The sequence below is a fragment of the Corylus avellana genome, chromosome ca11 (genome assembly GCF_901000735.1).
Source record: "Corylus avellana chromosome ca11, CavTom2PMs-1.0".
Classification (NCBI taxonomy): domain Eukaryota; kingdom Viridiplantae; phylum Streptophyta; class Magnoliopsida; order Fagales; family Betulaceae; genus Corylus; species Corylus avellana.
The window spans coordinates 10,314,529-10,330,186 of NC_081551.1; the positions used below are offsets into that span (position 1 = coordinate 10,314,529).

At 36.3% G+C, this 15,658-nt stretch overlaps 1 pseudogene; it reads left to right on the forward strand.

The window, feature by feature from the left end:
- Positions 1 to 8,383: 8,383 nt before the first annotated feature.
- Positions 8,384 to 12,205, forward strand: LOC132166452 (MDIS1-interacting receptor like kinase 2-like; annotated as a pseudogene).
- The last annotated feature ends 3,453 nt before the right edge of the window (positions 12,206 to 15,658 follow it).

The window sequence follows — 15,658 nt, forward strand, 5'->3', positions numbered from 1 at the left end:
ATAATTCCAACCTTGATCAATTGTAACTTGTAACATAAATCTTCCATGGTAAATAATTTTAGGGTTGGTTGGCCCCGAAGTGGTTTACCTTTGAAGATCGAGTTCTTTAAAAGATTTTCACTTCGTTATCAAATTCTTGTATTGATTTAGTTTTATGCTTTGTTGGATTGTAGTTGGTGATTTTAATTGCGATGTTTTTAGCTTATTTATTATTATGTTTTATACTCTGAATTGTTTTAACAACTTAGTACTACAAGAAAGCTACTCATCGGGGGCGACCTCATTAGCGTCCACTACAAAGTGGACACTAATATGTCGACGCTAATATACTGGCGGGAATTATACTAGATGCGGGAAAACAACTAGGGGTGACAAAATCACTATTAACGCTAATAATAAAATATCAGCGTCCACTATGAGTGGATGCTAATAGTCCTATATATATTGAAACTAGAAGATCAATAGTGTCCAGTGTGCAAGTAGATGCCGATGACCTCTCATCAGCGTGAGTGGACGCTCATGATAGCTCAATAATAGCCTTGTAGAAAAATAAAAAAATAAAAAACAAATCGAAACTAGAAGATCAATAGAGTCCACTTTATGTGGACGCTGAAGAGCACCTATCAGCGTCCACTTCGAAAGTGGACACTCATGTTAGGTCTCTAGCGTCAACTCCAAGTGGACGCTAATACGCTTGTAGAAAAAAAAAAAAAAATCGAAACTAGAAGATCAATAGCGTCCACTATAAGTGGACGCTGATGATAGGTCAATAGCATCCACTTGAAGTGGATGCTAATAGTCTTATAGAAAAAATAAAAAATAAAAAACAAATCGAAACTAGAAGATCAATAGCGTGCACTCCAAGTGGACGCTAATAGGCTTGTATTAAAATAAAAATCAAAAATCAAAAATCAAAAATATAAATAATAAAAAATCGAAAATTGAATAGCAATAGCGTCCACAAAAAAATTGGACGCTGATGATCCTCCATCACAATAAAAAAAAATATTGAAAACCGAAAAGCAATAACGTCATCTTTTTGATGTGGATTCTGACAGTAAAAATAATGGAGGGTCATGGTGCACTCGAGCTCATGTTTTAAGCCCAAGATCAATAAATACGATCAAACTTGACATAATTAAAGGTTTAATTGAACATCCAATCGATTGTGATACGATTGAACTTTATAGATTTTGTATGATTCTTATGCACTAATTTGATTCATCATGATAAGAACGACTAGTGTATTAGTTCAATCGATCAATTATAATGCATTTGTAACACCCCAGTCCCATTTTAGGAAGATGAGAAAAAGCCCACATAAAGTGGATGGTTCATAAAGATAGTCATGGGTGCTAAGGCCCACATTGCCTAGTTATTAGGTGAAACTGAGCTTTATAATGAATTATAGGGAAGCTCCAAATTGATTAGTCCTTTTAGAGTAATAGCCAAGATGTGGCTAGCGCTTTTCCTTGGGTCATTACAAATGGTATCAGAGCCACCTAGTAACGCCAGGTCAAGTGGTACTAGAGCACTGCATGACGTGGCCTTCATAAGGACGTCAGGAATTTAAGAGGGGGGAGTTCGTAACACCCTAGTCCCATATTGGGAAGATGAGAAGAAGTCCACATAAAGTGGGTGGTTCATAAAGATAGTCATGGGTGCTAAGACCCACATTAGTCTAAGCGATAGTGATACGATAGTCCTTTTGAAGTAATAGCGCATATGTGGCTAGCATTTTTCCTTGGGTCGTTACAGCATTAGTCTAAGTGATAGTGATACGATCAAATGATCAATCAAACTTTATACATTTCTAGGTTCGACCAATTGTCCGATCGATCATATGATCAATCGAACTTGACACATTGAAAGTTTGATCGAATGTTCGATCCATCGCAGTGCATTAGTCGGATCAAATGTGATAAAATCAAAGGATCGATCATTTGTCTGATCGATCCTAGTGAATTGGTTCGATCGATAGTGATTGGATCAAATGATCGATTAAACTTGAAAAAATTGAAGGTTCGATTGAACATCCAATCAATCCTAGTGAATTAGTTCGATTGATCATGATAGGATCAAATGTTCGATCAAACTTGACACAATTGAAATTGAAAGTTCGATCAAATATTTGATTGATCCTAGTGAATGAGTTCAATTGATTGTGATATGATCAGATGATTGAAACAATTGAAATTGATTGTTCGATCAGAAATGATCAAATGATCATCTTGATGCTAACATCGAAAAATCCTCTACTGCACGGGGTCCCACAACTGATGATCACGAACAAACAAGCTCCTTCTACCAATTATGGGAAGATGGTTTCTAAGAACTTTATCCAAGTTGCAAAAAATTTACACAAATTGCTTTTGTACTGAAGATGCTTCATATAAAGATGTTCTGCAGCATGAGTAACAAGGCGTTTGATATTATGATTGACTTGATAAAGACGACCCTCCCAGATGGAGAGACATTGCCACGCTCGTATATAGAAGCAATACAGTTTAGGTGACACTTGGGCTTCGGTTATGATAAGATACATGCATGCAAAAATGGTTGTGTGCTTTTTTGGAAGAAACTTGTAGACAAAGTGGTATGCCCATAGTGCAAAACTTAAAGATAGATTGATGGCAAAGGTGGAAAAAGTAATATTCCTCAAAAGATCTTACGGTATTTCCCAATAAAATAGAGGTTACAACGGTTGTTTATGTGAAAAAAAATGGTCGAGGAAATGCGGTGGCACAAAGAAGGTCGAGAAGATGATGACAATACTCTAAGATACCCAGCCGATTCTATTGTGTAGAAAGAGTTTGAAAAAGACATGAGTGATTTGCAAGTGATTCCCACAATGTGGGACTTGATTTAGCAAGTGATAGTTTCTACCCATATGTTAATATAAGTGCAACATATAGCATATGGGCAGTAATATTAACGGTGTACAATCTCTCTCATTGGATGTGTATGAAGGGTCCAAATTTGATGTTATCCCTAATTATCGATGGGCCCTTAGATCCCAGAAATAAAATTGATGTGTATTTGTGGCCGTTGGTTGATGACTTAAAAGATTTATGGAATGAAGACATACGTGTTCTTAGAAGTCTGTGGGGGCTTGGAGGTTGTCATTTGTTTTCCCTGGAATGTCCAGTATTGTGCCAAGTATGTTGTCCATCACATTTTTCTCAATGTGCATGACATCAAGGTTGTGCCGTAATAAATTATATTTTCAGTACGACAACCTAAAGAAAACACTTTTCTTTTTCCACAATACATTAGCAGTCTCTCCCCCTCGTTCTGTAGGCCCACTCTTCTTCCGCTTCTTGTCTTTTTTCTTAGTATCTGTCTTTGCCTTATCGGCATTCTCATCCCCAAATACCATCTCTTCTAATTATCTCAGGATTTCATCTCCACTTGGCATATCGGGGCACATTCTAGTTCTTGCTTGCCATCAAATGTTCTTTTGTTTCTCCTCCATGGACGATCCATGAGCAAGTATCGTTTGTGCCCAATATAACAAGATTTCTTGCCGTGTTTTAAACTTCCGGACCTTGTTAAGTGCATACAGCAAGGACATGCCTTCCCACCCCTGTTAGGCCACCTGGACAAATCTGCATATGCCGAGAAGTCATTAATTGTCCACATCAACTGCACTCGCAACACAAAGTTATTTTTCTTGGAGACGTCAAATGTGCGTACCCCTACATTCCATAGTTCCTGTAACTCTTAAATTAAGGGTTAAAGGTAGACATCTATATCTATTTCAGGTGACTTTGGGCCCGAGATAATCAGAGATAGTATAAAAGACGTTTATTTCACGCACGTCCAAGGAGGCAAGTTGTACGGTACAAGCATTGTAGGCCAAGTGCTGTGGGATGTGTTCATGTTCCCAAATGGATTAAATCTATCCGAGGTCAGTCCAAGCCTTACGTTTCTGCTGTCCACTGAAAATTCTAGATGTAAATTGTCGAATGCCCACCATGCTTCACTGTCAGCCGGATGCCTCAATACACAATCCTTAGTTCGACCTTCTGCATGCCACCTCATATAAATGGCAGTATGCTCTAACATAAATAGCCTCTATAGTTGTAGAATGAGTAGAAACCACCGCAACACCTTGACCGAACATTTCTTACTCGACTATATGGGTTGACCATCCTCATCTAAATGAATTTCATCCTTCCACTTAGATACTCCACAAACGGTACATGAATCTAAATCCTTATTGCTCTTCCAGAATAACATACAGTCATTACGACACGCCGGGATCTTCTCATAACCGAGTCTCATGTCCCTTAGAAACTTTTTCACCTCATATGTATTAACTAGCAAAGCTTCATCACTCGCAGGCAGCAACTGATTGATGAACTCAAGGAAAGACGAGAATATCGCGTTACTAAGTCCACCAATGCACTTCAAGTTGTACAGATATACTGTAGCACTAAGGTTGCTATGGTTGGTCCCATCATAAAGTGGCTTCTCTACCTTTTTAAGCAACTTGTAGTACTTTAGTACGCCACCTTCAGCGGCTTCTTCATTTACAGTTTCTTCATTCCCCTACACCACCACTTGAGGCTCAAAATTGTCATCCCTGACACCGTGCATACCAAATAGATCACGCAACATTGCATGCATGTTTCCACCTTGTTCTGTGCTTATACCCGCATCTGTGATTGTGGTAGTCGAATTAGAGACTGCAACAAGAGACCATACACGCTTCTCACGATGATAATACCAGTTTCTGTATGCAGTCATTAATCGTTTACCCCCTGTCAAGTGGTCAAATACGAAACCCGGCGGCTGGCGCTGCTTATTTCGACATGCCTTATAGGGGTAGTAAATTTTTCCGTCAGGGATTGTACAGTTCATAATTGCGAAGTCCACGAATAATCTACACCCATCTCTATATTCTCTAGTACCTCTAGACTTTGTTATCCAACTCTTGTCCATAGCTTTAGTTACTGGAACCCTAATTGAATAAAATAAAACTAGGGTAGTTAGTTAGTTGTTATTTCTTTAGTGTATTTCTTTAATTACATCGTTTCAATTTTTTGTTTATTTTTAACAAATAAACACATACATTTTGTTTTAATTATAACATTTACCTAATCTAAATTTGCAAAACCAAAACAAAATTAAGGTCCAAATTTAAATGCATTTGTTATATATGGGGACCCTAGATAAAATAGATCTAGTTAGCTAGCTAGGTTATTTGTTGTTATTTTTCTTTTCTTTTTTTCATTTTTTATAACATTTACATAATCTAAATTTGTAGACCTAAATGCATTTTTTATATATGGGGACCCTAGATAAAATAGATCTAGCTAGCTAGGTTATTTGTTGTTGTTTTATTTTTTTTATTTTTTTCGTTTATTATAACATTTATGCATTTGTTATATATGGGGACCCTAGATAAAATAAGTCCAGCTAGCTATGTTATTTGTTGTTGTCTTATTTTTTATTTTTTCATTTGTTATAACATTTATGTATTTGTTATATATGGAGACTCTAAATAAAATAAATTCCACTAGCTATGTTATTTGTTTTTTTTTTTTTATTATTTATTTATTTTTAATTTTTTTTAACATTTACATATTTATTCTAAATTTTCAAAACCTAAACAAAATAGAGGTCTAAATTTAAATGCGAAAACCTGCACAAAAAAACTAATTTCAAATAATTTACGTACGTAATTTTGCATGCATGCATGTTCATATATAACAATACCACCATACAAATTAATTAAACAAATTCATAAATTAATGTAAAACATATATCTCAAACAAATAAATTAATTAGCTAACATGTAAAATTTGCTAATGACTACATCAATTAATATATAATAATATACACTGTAAATTATATATATATATATAATTTACAGTGTATATTATTATATATATATATACACACCTAATTAGGAGAGGCCAGAGAATTGCCGAAGGGAGAGCTCCTAAAGGCCAGAGGGAGGAGTAGCGGTGACGGCAGGTGAGAGAGCGGGTGAGAGTTACTGAGCGAGCTAGTGAGAGAGAGAACGCGGGTGAAAGAATGGGGACGGGAATGAAAGAGATGGAAGGAAAAAACAGGAGGGAGGAAATGGGGAGAAAAAAAAGAGGAGGGGGAAGAAAACCGGGAGTCAGCCTTCCCCGATTGTTATTCTGACATGTCACATGTGACACGTCAATAAGAGAAAGATAAATTTTTAAATTTTTATATCATTTTTTTCTCTTATATCTTTTATAAATACAATATACTTAAGACTAATTAGAGAGCAAATAAATTAATATTCTAGATTGTTAATAATAAAATCCATTTTTTCGTGATGGCTCAACAATCTACTCATCGAGAATCAGATCGAGCTTCCAGGCATTTTCACAGTAGGATCAATGAACAATTGAGATAAGTCAAGGACTCGCCGAACTAGAGTGGTGCACAACCGGAGGTCAAGTTCGATGGCGGCTACGACACCCTCGCACTTCTTCAAGATCATCCTCCCTAGCCTCTACCAATATTATTCATGACAAGAAACTAATACTCCATTCCTTATAATTGCTTGCTTGTTGTTTCTTTGTCTTTTCATTTCTTTAATATTCTGGCATGTAGTGTATTAATGGTAGTACGATATTAATACACTGCATGCCAGAATATTAAAGAAATGAAATGTTTGTTTTGGCACTTGGAAATAACAAGAATGATTTATCGATAAAATGCACCATATATATTTTTCAGAAAATCTTGATAATATTTTGAATCGGGTATAATTATACATATATATTGTATACCAATTAATTTTTACTACCTAATTTTTTTTTTCAAACATAATATTTTTTTTTTACTACATATTGTATAATTAATATGACTGAAATTAATTAAAATTATTTCTAATTAATTATAATTATTGACGAAATAATGGCACGTCAATAATTTTTGACATGTTAAAAACAACACGTTAAAATTTTTTGACGTGTCATTGTAACACGTCAAAAATTCTTAACGAGGCAAACTGCCACATCAATAATTATTGACATGCCTTTGCCTCACGTCAATAAAATTATTGACATGCCTTTTCCGCACGGCAATAATTTTTGTCGTGTCATAATGGCACGTCAATAATTATTGACGTGTCGAAATCCGCAACGTCAATAAAGTGTTTATTGACGTGTAACTTTAGCCACGTCAAAAATTATTGACGTGGCAAACATAAGTTACTGTTTGCCACATCAAAAAAAGGCCTAATTTTAGTTGTGGTATGGTCAATTGTAAATCGTTTTGTGGTATAAAAAAATAATTCATAAATTTTTGGAGTATGCCAAAATAATAATTTAGTCACTGCAATAAAATTCGGTCAAAGAACTTAACTGGTTCCATTAATGTGTCACGTCAGTCCTAATAAAATAATAATACATGTCACTCGTAATAAAAAAAATATAAACATATAAAACTAAAAAAATTATAATTTTTTTTTTAAAAAAAAATGTGGCTACAGGGTGGCCTGTGCTTGCAGTTACCCCTCCCCAAGCAGCCACCTTTTTTTTTGAAAAAAAAAAAATAATAATTTTTAGTTTTATCTATTTATATTTTTTTATTAAGAGTAATATGTATCATCATTTTATTAGTGCTGATGTAGTTACACTAATAGAATCCGTCAAGTTTTTTGACAGGATTTGAGTGCCTAGACTAAATTGTTATTTTGGCTTACTCCGAAGAACTCTAAATTATTTTTTATAATGCAAGAAACAATTTGTAATTTAAGCCAATTACTATTAGAGTTTTCCTATAAATGTATTATGTCGTAACCTTAAATCATTGAATAGTACAATATAGTGGCACTCTCCTATGGACGTAAGCATATTGCCGAACTATATAAATCTGTGTCTCGACTCTCTCTTGATCTCTTTCTTGATCTCTCTTTTTTCGATTCCGTATTATTCATCATTGTTGTACACGGTAACAACAAAATCACTCACTTATAAAGAAAAGGAAATTAACAATCTCATTTTGAAAAAAAATAATAATAATAAACAAACTTCGAGGCAATGGTATTTAAAGTTTTACCAAGCAATATTAGAAATTGGTTTCGAGGTAAGTCCACTAGATCATTGCATTTACATATATAATGAAAAATGATAAAATAACAATGTTATCATTATATGTAGACAATATATTACTAACTGGTAATTGTTCATATATGATAAATTAAACAAAATGCTTATTGTCATCCAAATTTGAAATGAAAGATATGGATGCTGCTACCTATGTCTTACGAATAAGAAATTTTAGAAATAGAAATTTAAAGTTATTATATTTGGATTAAGAAAAATATTTGGAAAAGATACTTAAGAGGTTTAATATGGACAAATGTAAACCTTTAAGTACACCTATTTCAAAAGGCCAACACTTAAGCAAAACAATGTGTCATCAAAATGCAGGATGGTAGCAAATCCCAAGCCTCCCCTTCTTGTACTTCACCTTCTCTTGCTCTCCATTCTTCCACTACAGATCACAGCATCACCAGCAACACAAGCTGAAGCTCTTGTCAAATGGATAAACACCCTCTCCCCTCTCCCCTCTTCCCTTTCCTTCTCCTATTGCTTCATGGTCCCTCCGAGACCTCAACAACCTTTGCAACTGGACAAGCATTGTCTGCGACTCAACCGAAACAGTCTCCGAGATAATTAACCGTCTTACGTGCCAGGCTCAATGGAACGCTAGCCCACTTCAACTTCACTCCATTCCTTAACCTCACCTGCTTCGACCTCAGCCACAACCATCTTAGCGGACCAATACCGTCGGAGATAGGCCGGCTAATGGAGCTTCAGTACATGAGTCTTCTCCATAACTATTTCGATGGGACCTTGGATCAATCTTCACATATCGGATTACCAATCTTCAAAAGGTACGTTACTTAGACCTTGGATCAAACCTCTTACTAAATCTTAACTGGTCTATCTTTTCAGCCATGCCTTTGTTGACCCACCTTGCCTTTAATCACAATTATGGACTCACTTCAAGGTTCTCAGAGTTTATACTTGATTGTCACAAGTTGACCTTCTTGGATTTGTCCCAGAATAAGTTCAATGGAACACTACCAGAATCTTTATTTACCAATCTGGGCAAGCTTGAACTCCTCTATCTTTTTGATAATTTATTCCACAGACTATTGTCACCAAACATTTCCCACCTTTTCAAGCTCAAATATCTTCGTCTCGGATTCAACCGATTCAGTCGTCTAATTCCGAAGGATATTGGAGCAATTTTAAATCTTCGAACTACCAGCTTGTACAACAATTCATTGGAAGAGAGAATTCCTTCTTCAATAGGCCAGCTCAAACACCTCTCGATACTTGATGTAGGAATGAATAGCTTGAATTCTACAATTCCTTTTGGGTTTGGTTTTTGTACAAACCTCACCATCTTGGCCTTGGCTACAAATTCATTCACTGGAGAAATTCCACCGGAAATAGGCCTATTGACAAAGCTCACATATCTTTATCATTATAGTAATTAGCTTTCTGTCTCAATTCCATCCAAGATTGGGAACTTGAAAGATTTGATGGAATCCCTACCAGAAAGCCAACTCTCTGTTCCGATTCCCTTGACACTTTGGAACCTCACAAACCTTCAAATCTTACAACTCATCTTCAACAATCTCACTGGCACAATCCCAACAGAGATTGGAAATATGATGTCGCTGCAAATTCTTGATCTCGACACTACCCTTCTCCATGGGGAGTTACCGGAAACCATTTCTCGGCTAGGTAATTTAACAGCAATCTCTCTTTCCTCCAATAAATTCATTGGCACTATTCCGAGTGACTTTGGGAAGTATAGTCCTCTCATCAATGTTAGCTTTTCCAACGACAACTTCTCTAGGGAATTGCCACCTGAATTGTGCAGCACCTTTGCCCTTCAAAATTTCACAGTGAATAGCAACAACTTCACAAGGCCATTGCCAAACTGCTTGAAAAATTGCTCGCAACTAAAGAGAGTGTTGTTTGATGGGAACCGATTCAATGGAAACATTACAAATGCAATTGGAGTTCATCCAAATCTTAGTTTCATTTCTCTTAGTGACAATCAATTTGTTGGTCAAATCTCAGCGGAATGGGCAGAATGTGAATCTCTCACCAATTTGCAGATGGACAGAAACCGGATTTCTGGAAAAATCCTAGTCGAGCTTGGAAAGTTGACACAACTGCAAGGTTTAAATCTAGGCTCTAACAAATTGTCTGGGGAAATTCCAATTGTACTTGGAAATCTAAGCCGATTGTACAAGCTCAATCTGAGCAGGAACCATTTGACAGGAGAGATTCCTTGGAATCTAGGCAGTTTGAGTGAGCTTGGCGATCTTGATTTGTCTACAAATAGCTTGACTAGGAACATACCAAAAGAACTTGAGAATTTTCATAAATTATTGAGCTTGGACTTAAGCAGCAACAACCTGTCAGGTGAAATACCATCTGAGATTGGTTACTTAACTGAATTGCAGTTATTGTTGGACCTCAGCAGCAATAGACTTTCAAGAAATATTCCTGGAAACCTTGGAAAGCATTCAAAATTGGAGAGTCTTAATGTGTCACATAACCAACTTTCAGGGGAAATCCCATCATCATTTTCCTGCATGGTTAGTCTACGCAACAGTTCCATCGATTTTTCCTACAACAATTTAACAAGTCTTATCCCAATTAGTACCATTTTCAAAGATGCACCTGCAAAAGCTTATGCTAGAAACTCAGGTTTGTGTGGAGATGCAGAAGGACTAACTCCTTGTTCCAGAAAGAAAAAACATTCTAATACGACTGTATTAGTTGTCCTCATTCCTGTTTGTGGTCTATTAGTACTGCTTGCAACCATTGTTGCTGGACTCCTAATACGTTACCGAAAGACCAAACTCCTAGTTGAAGAAAACAAAACAATTTTACAGTGTGAAGAGAATGCTGAGTCACTGATATGGGGAAGAGAAGGTAAATTCACATTCAGGGATATCATGAAGGTCACTGAAAACTTCAATGAGAATTATTGTATTGGAAAAGGAGGATTTGAAAGTGTTTACAAAGCTGCATTGAAAACAGGTCAGATTGTTGTTGTTAAAAGATTTAACTTGTCAGACTCCAGCGGCATCCTTGTAGCCAATTGCAAGAGTTTTGAAAATGAAATTCCCCATGCTGACAGAAGTTAGGCACCGCAATATCATTAAGCTTTGTGGGTTCCGTGCCATTAGGGGATGCATGTACTTGGTTTATGAATATGTGGAGAAAGGTAGTTTGGGAAATGTATAGTATGGGGTGGGAGGGAAAGCAGAAATGGACAGGGGAAGAAGGCTGAAAATTGTGCAAGGTGTGGCTCATGCAATTGCATACTTGCATCATGATTGCACTCCTCCAATTGTGCACCGTGACATAATTGTGAACAACATATTGCTGGAGTCAGATTTCGAACCGTGGCTCTCAGATTTTGGCATTTCAAGATTGTTGAGTTCAAATACAACAAATTGGACAACAATTGCTGGGTCTTATGGCTACATGGCTCCAGGTAAGCTAACAATTTATTTTCTAGACATTTGTTTGAGGATAGACTACCTACTTTCCTATAATAATTATAAAATTTGTTTTAAAAAGAAAAGGTAACTGTTTGAGTAATGGAATAGGATCGGGTCCTTAAAATTCCATGCTTGAGTTCCTTTGAATCCGGACAAGAAATTTCAGGGGATCCTCATTTAGTGGAGTACCATAAGAAACCATTCAAAGAAGAAAGAGTTTCTCATATTAGGAAGTGTTATCTTATCCTTATACAGATGTTGATTTTGTTTTATGGATGCGTAGAGCTCACATTCACAACGCGAGTAATGGATAAATGCAACGTTTATAGCTTTGGAGTGGTGGCATTAGAAGCTATGATGGGTAGGCACCCAAGGGAGCTCTTCTCTTTCCTGTCATCATCCAAATCAACAAAAGCAACACCAATTTCAGACAGTGCAGAATTTCTTCTAAAGGATGTTCTAGACTAAAGACTTCTACAACCAACCTGCCAAATTGCGCATGATGTGGCAATTGTGGTGACAATGGCCTTACATTGCGTGAGTGACACGCCAAAGTCACGACCCACCATGTGTTTCGTGGCACATGAATTGTCAGCTCGAACCCAAGCTTGCAATTCCTACCCAATGGACACGATGACCATTAGCAAGCTCACAAGCTTTGAGAAATAGAACAAATTGGCATTCCGGTAGCATCTAGTAAATAAAAATGTTGGACCTTGAGGCTCCATGTATGCTAGTATTATCTTTTGTATTTTTGGATAATCTTTAGGGCTGACATCCAATTGAGGGCTAGTGACTTCAACCCTAATAATGGGTTCTCTTTTGCCATATAACTTCTCCTTATGACTTGTATGTTTCTTCGATCCATAGTGTTTCACGTATATAATCTTATGTTTACTATAAATAATTTCACCATCCATAATCAGCCAAATTTGAAATTGTCTTAGTTTCAGCAAATACCCTATTGGAATATAGAGTTTTTTATTTTTTATTTTTTTATGTCATATTGAAAAGATCTCATAAATATGAGTAGTTACTATGACATTAGATTTAAACTTGTCCTATCCATTTCACTTAAAATGGAGAAAAACTATTTCATGATACAAAATAGATTTCACAGATTTAATTATATATATGTGTCATGTACTTACAATTTTAGAAACTACAAAATAAAATCTAGATCATGAGAGGTGTCCCAACCACATAGAAAAATGAAAACAACATAAACACAATTTAGATAGATAAAGGAAAGACAGCTTCCAATTTGCCATATTAGCGTACAATTAAAGAGTTACATTAAGAAAAAAGTTCGTAGTTTTTCATCAATGGTGTTGTCAAATATGGCCAGCCAATATATTTGCTACAATTCTTTCTTGATTAAATAGATATAGATGAGTCCATGGATCGTAAGAGGCACGTTCTTCCAATTTGGCCCCAACCATTAATTATAACTCCTATGTGGAAAGAACTTCTGTTGCTTTTGTAAGCAAATTTCCAATTTCCACACTATGAGTTTATTTCCATGAAGCTAATAATTAATTGCTTTTCAAATGCTAACCAAAAAGTCTAGGCCGTGCATTATGAACCTTAACACAATGTTATAAGTCAAATTTTAAGGATATTTAAGCGCAAACCAGTACTTGTTGGTGACAAAGACAAACCGCGGCTCTCAGATTTTGGCATTGTAAGATTAAGTTCAGAGAAGACAACAGTACTTGCTGAGTATTATGGTTGAGAATAACTTCTATAAGGTCTTGGTATAAATTAAGACCTTTATGCCTTCCAATAAGAGAATAACAAATCAGCGTGAAATACTGTAGCAAAAATAAGCAAAAGCATCTAATTTTTTTTTCACCAATACCTCAAATGCATTAAAACAAAAGATTTTATAAAATAAACTTATTCTACTCCTCCTACCATACCTAGACCCACTGCCTACAACTAGACCCATCGCCGGCTAGCCCAAATCCACCGGAGACCGTCAGTAGCGCATATATGCTCTGCGTTTTGTTATCTTTTGGCCCAAAATTTTGATTTTTTTCTTTTAATTTTTTGATTGAGTCCCAACACAAATCCGATAGATATACCTTACTCCCATTATGAAACCCCAACCTGTGAAACAAATTACTATTTTATGTTTATCAAAAAAATTCACAAGAAAAATCAGAACTTGGAACAAAAATAAAACACAAAAAGTAGAGCTCCTGCCGGTGAGGGAAAGAGAGAAAGGGGGAGGGAGAACTTACCTACACGGAGGAGCAGCAGCAGGGACAAGTGGCCGAAAAAGCAGTGACGTCTGGGCTGGCTGGCGGCGAGCTCTGTGGCTTGCGCCTGGTGGTGGATATGAGTAGATAAATAAGAAAAGTATACGAAAGATTTTACTGATCGTTGAATAAATAGTAAACGCGCCAAAATAAAATTTTTACTAAGTTTTTTTTATTTTTTATTTTTTATTTTTTATTCCTGGGGTCAATCGAAATGTCAATAAAATTTCTACCGTTAAAATTTGGTAACCACCGTTAGTGCCAATCAAAACACATCGTTTTACTACGTCAACATATGTATTTTTTTTTCTTAATTTAATTTAAAAATTAAATATAAAAATTAAAAAATTAAAAAATTAAAAAAAAAATTGAAGGGATGGCCGGAATTGCGAAGCCACCCCCAAGGGTTTAGGGTGGCCTGCGGGTTACCCCAAACCACCTAGGGGTGGCTAGGGGTGACTTGCGGGCCACCCCTAAACCCTAGGGGTGTCTCGCGGCCACCCCTCAGTGGTTCCAAACCTCCTATCAAGGGCCGGTAGCAGTACCGATAATTTCATTATCAACCCCACAACCCACACAAAATTAGGGAGTGGCTCGAGTTTATATTAACGTATAAGCCATATAAACCAAGGTCGACTCCATTTACGGCGGCCTCCTGCTGGCCGCCAGTTTTCACCGGCCGGACTACGCAGGACCCGCCAGACGGTTTTTTTTTTTTTTTCACTCTAAAGGAAAAAGTGAAAAACGCATATAGATACAGCACAGTAGCACACTCGTCTCCTCTAGCTCCAGATCTAGAAATCAAAATCCTCCCTCTTTGCCTCACTCCTATGCAATTATCAATAGTTTTGTAAAATTCAAGATAAACCAAAAACAAAAAACAAAAATTAACAAAAATGTTCTTTTTTTGGTGAACTTCAGAGATTTTTAGTGCTTCCTTTTCTTTACCGTTCTTTTCAGCCAATGGCTTAGACTTCGATAGAACTTTAAGATTTTAGCATTGCTGAACTGAAGGCACGACAAAGCTGATTTTGTCGATGAATTGAATAGCAATTCGCTTTGTTTCAAGCTGGATCAAGAGCTCCTCGGTAGGATCTTCAAATCTGCACATTGTTTTTTTTTACAAAAAAAAAATCAATTTTTTTATTAAACGGTAAACGGTCGTTCCAAGTTAAAAGGACTGCACTACTCCATTATTTTTTAACGTCTGTTGTGTCATGTAAGGGTAACCCGTGAAAATACCCGCGGTCGCGGTCGGTAATGGAGGGTCCCACCCATTTATTAAACGAGTCGTGTTTTAGAAATCCTTAAATGGCCTGGTATCCTAAGAAGCTGTAAAACCCGGGTCAATTCGCAGACCCGCTTTTGCCACTCTAGTCGGTAGAGCCACCCCCCCATGGGTGGTTAGAGGCCACCCCAAACCACCCATGGGGTGGCCATGAGCCACCCCTAGGTGGTTTGGGGTGGCCCGTCCTTTGTGGTGGCTGGAAGCCACCCTATATGGATTAGGGGTGGCTAGGGGTGGCTTCCGACCACCCCTTCAATTTTTATTTATTTTATTTATTTTAATTTTTATATTTAATTTTTAAATTAAATTAATAAAAAAATATATATGCTGACATGGCAAATTGTGTGTTTTGATTGGGACTAACGGCAGTTACCAAATTTTGACGGTAGAAATTTTATTGGCATTTCTATTGACCTATGGAGTAAAAGTTTGAAAAAAAAAAAAAAAAAAACTTTTGGAGAATTTAATTTTGGCGCGTTGACCCAAGGACTTCTAATATATTTTCCCTGAATAAAAATATGGTGTTTTTGTTTTTGTTTTTTTTAATTTTTTTTTTTTTAATTATTATTA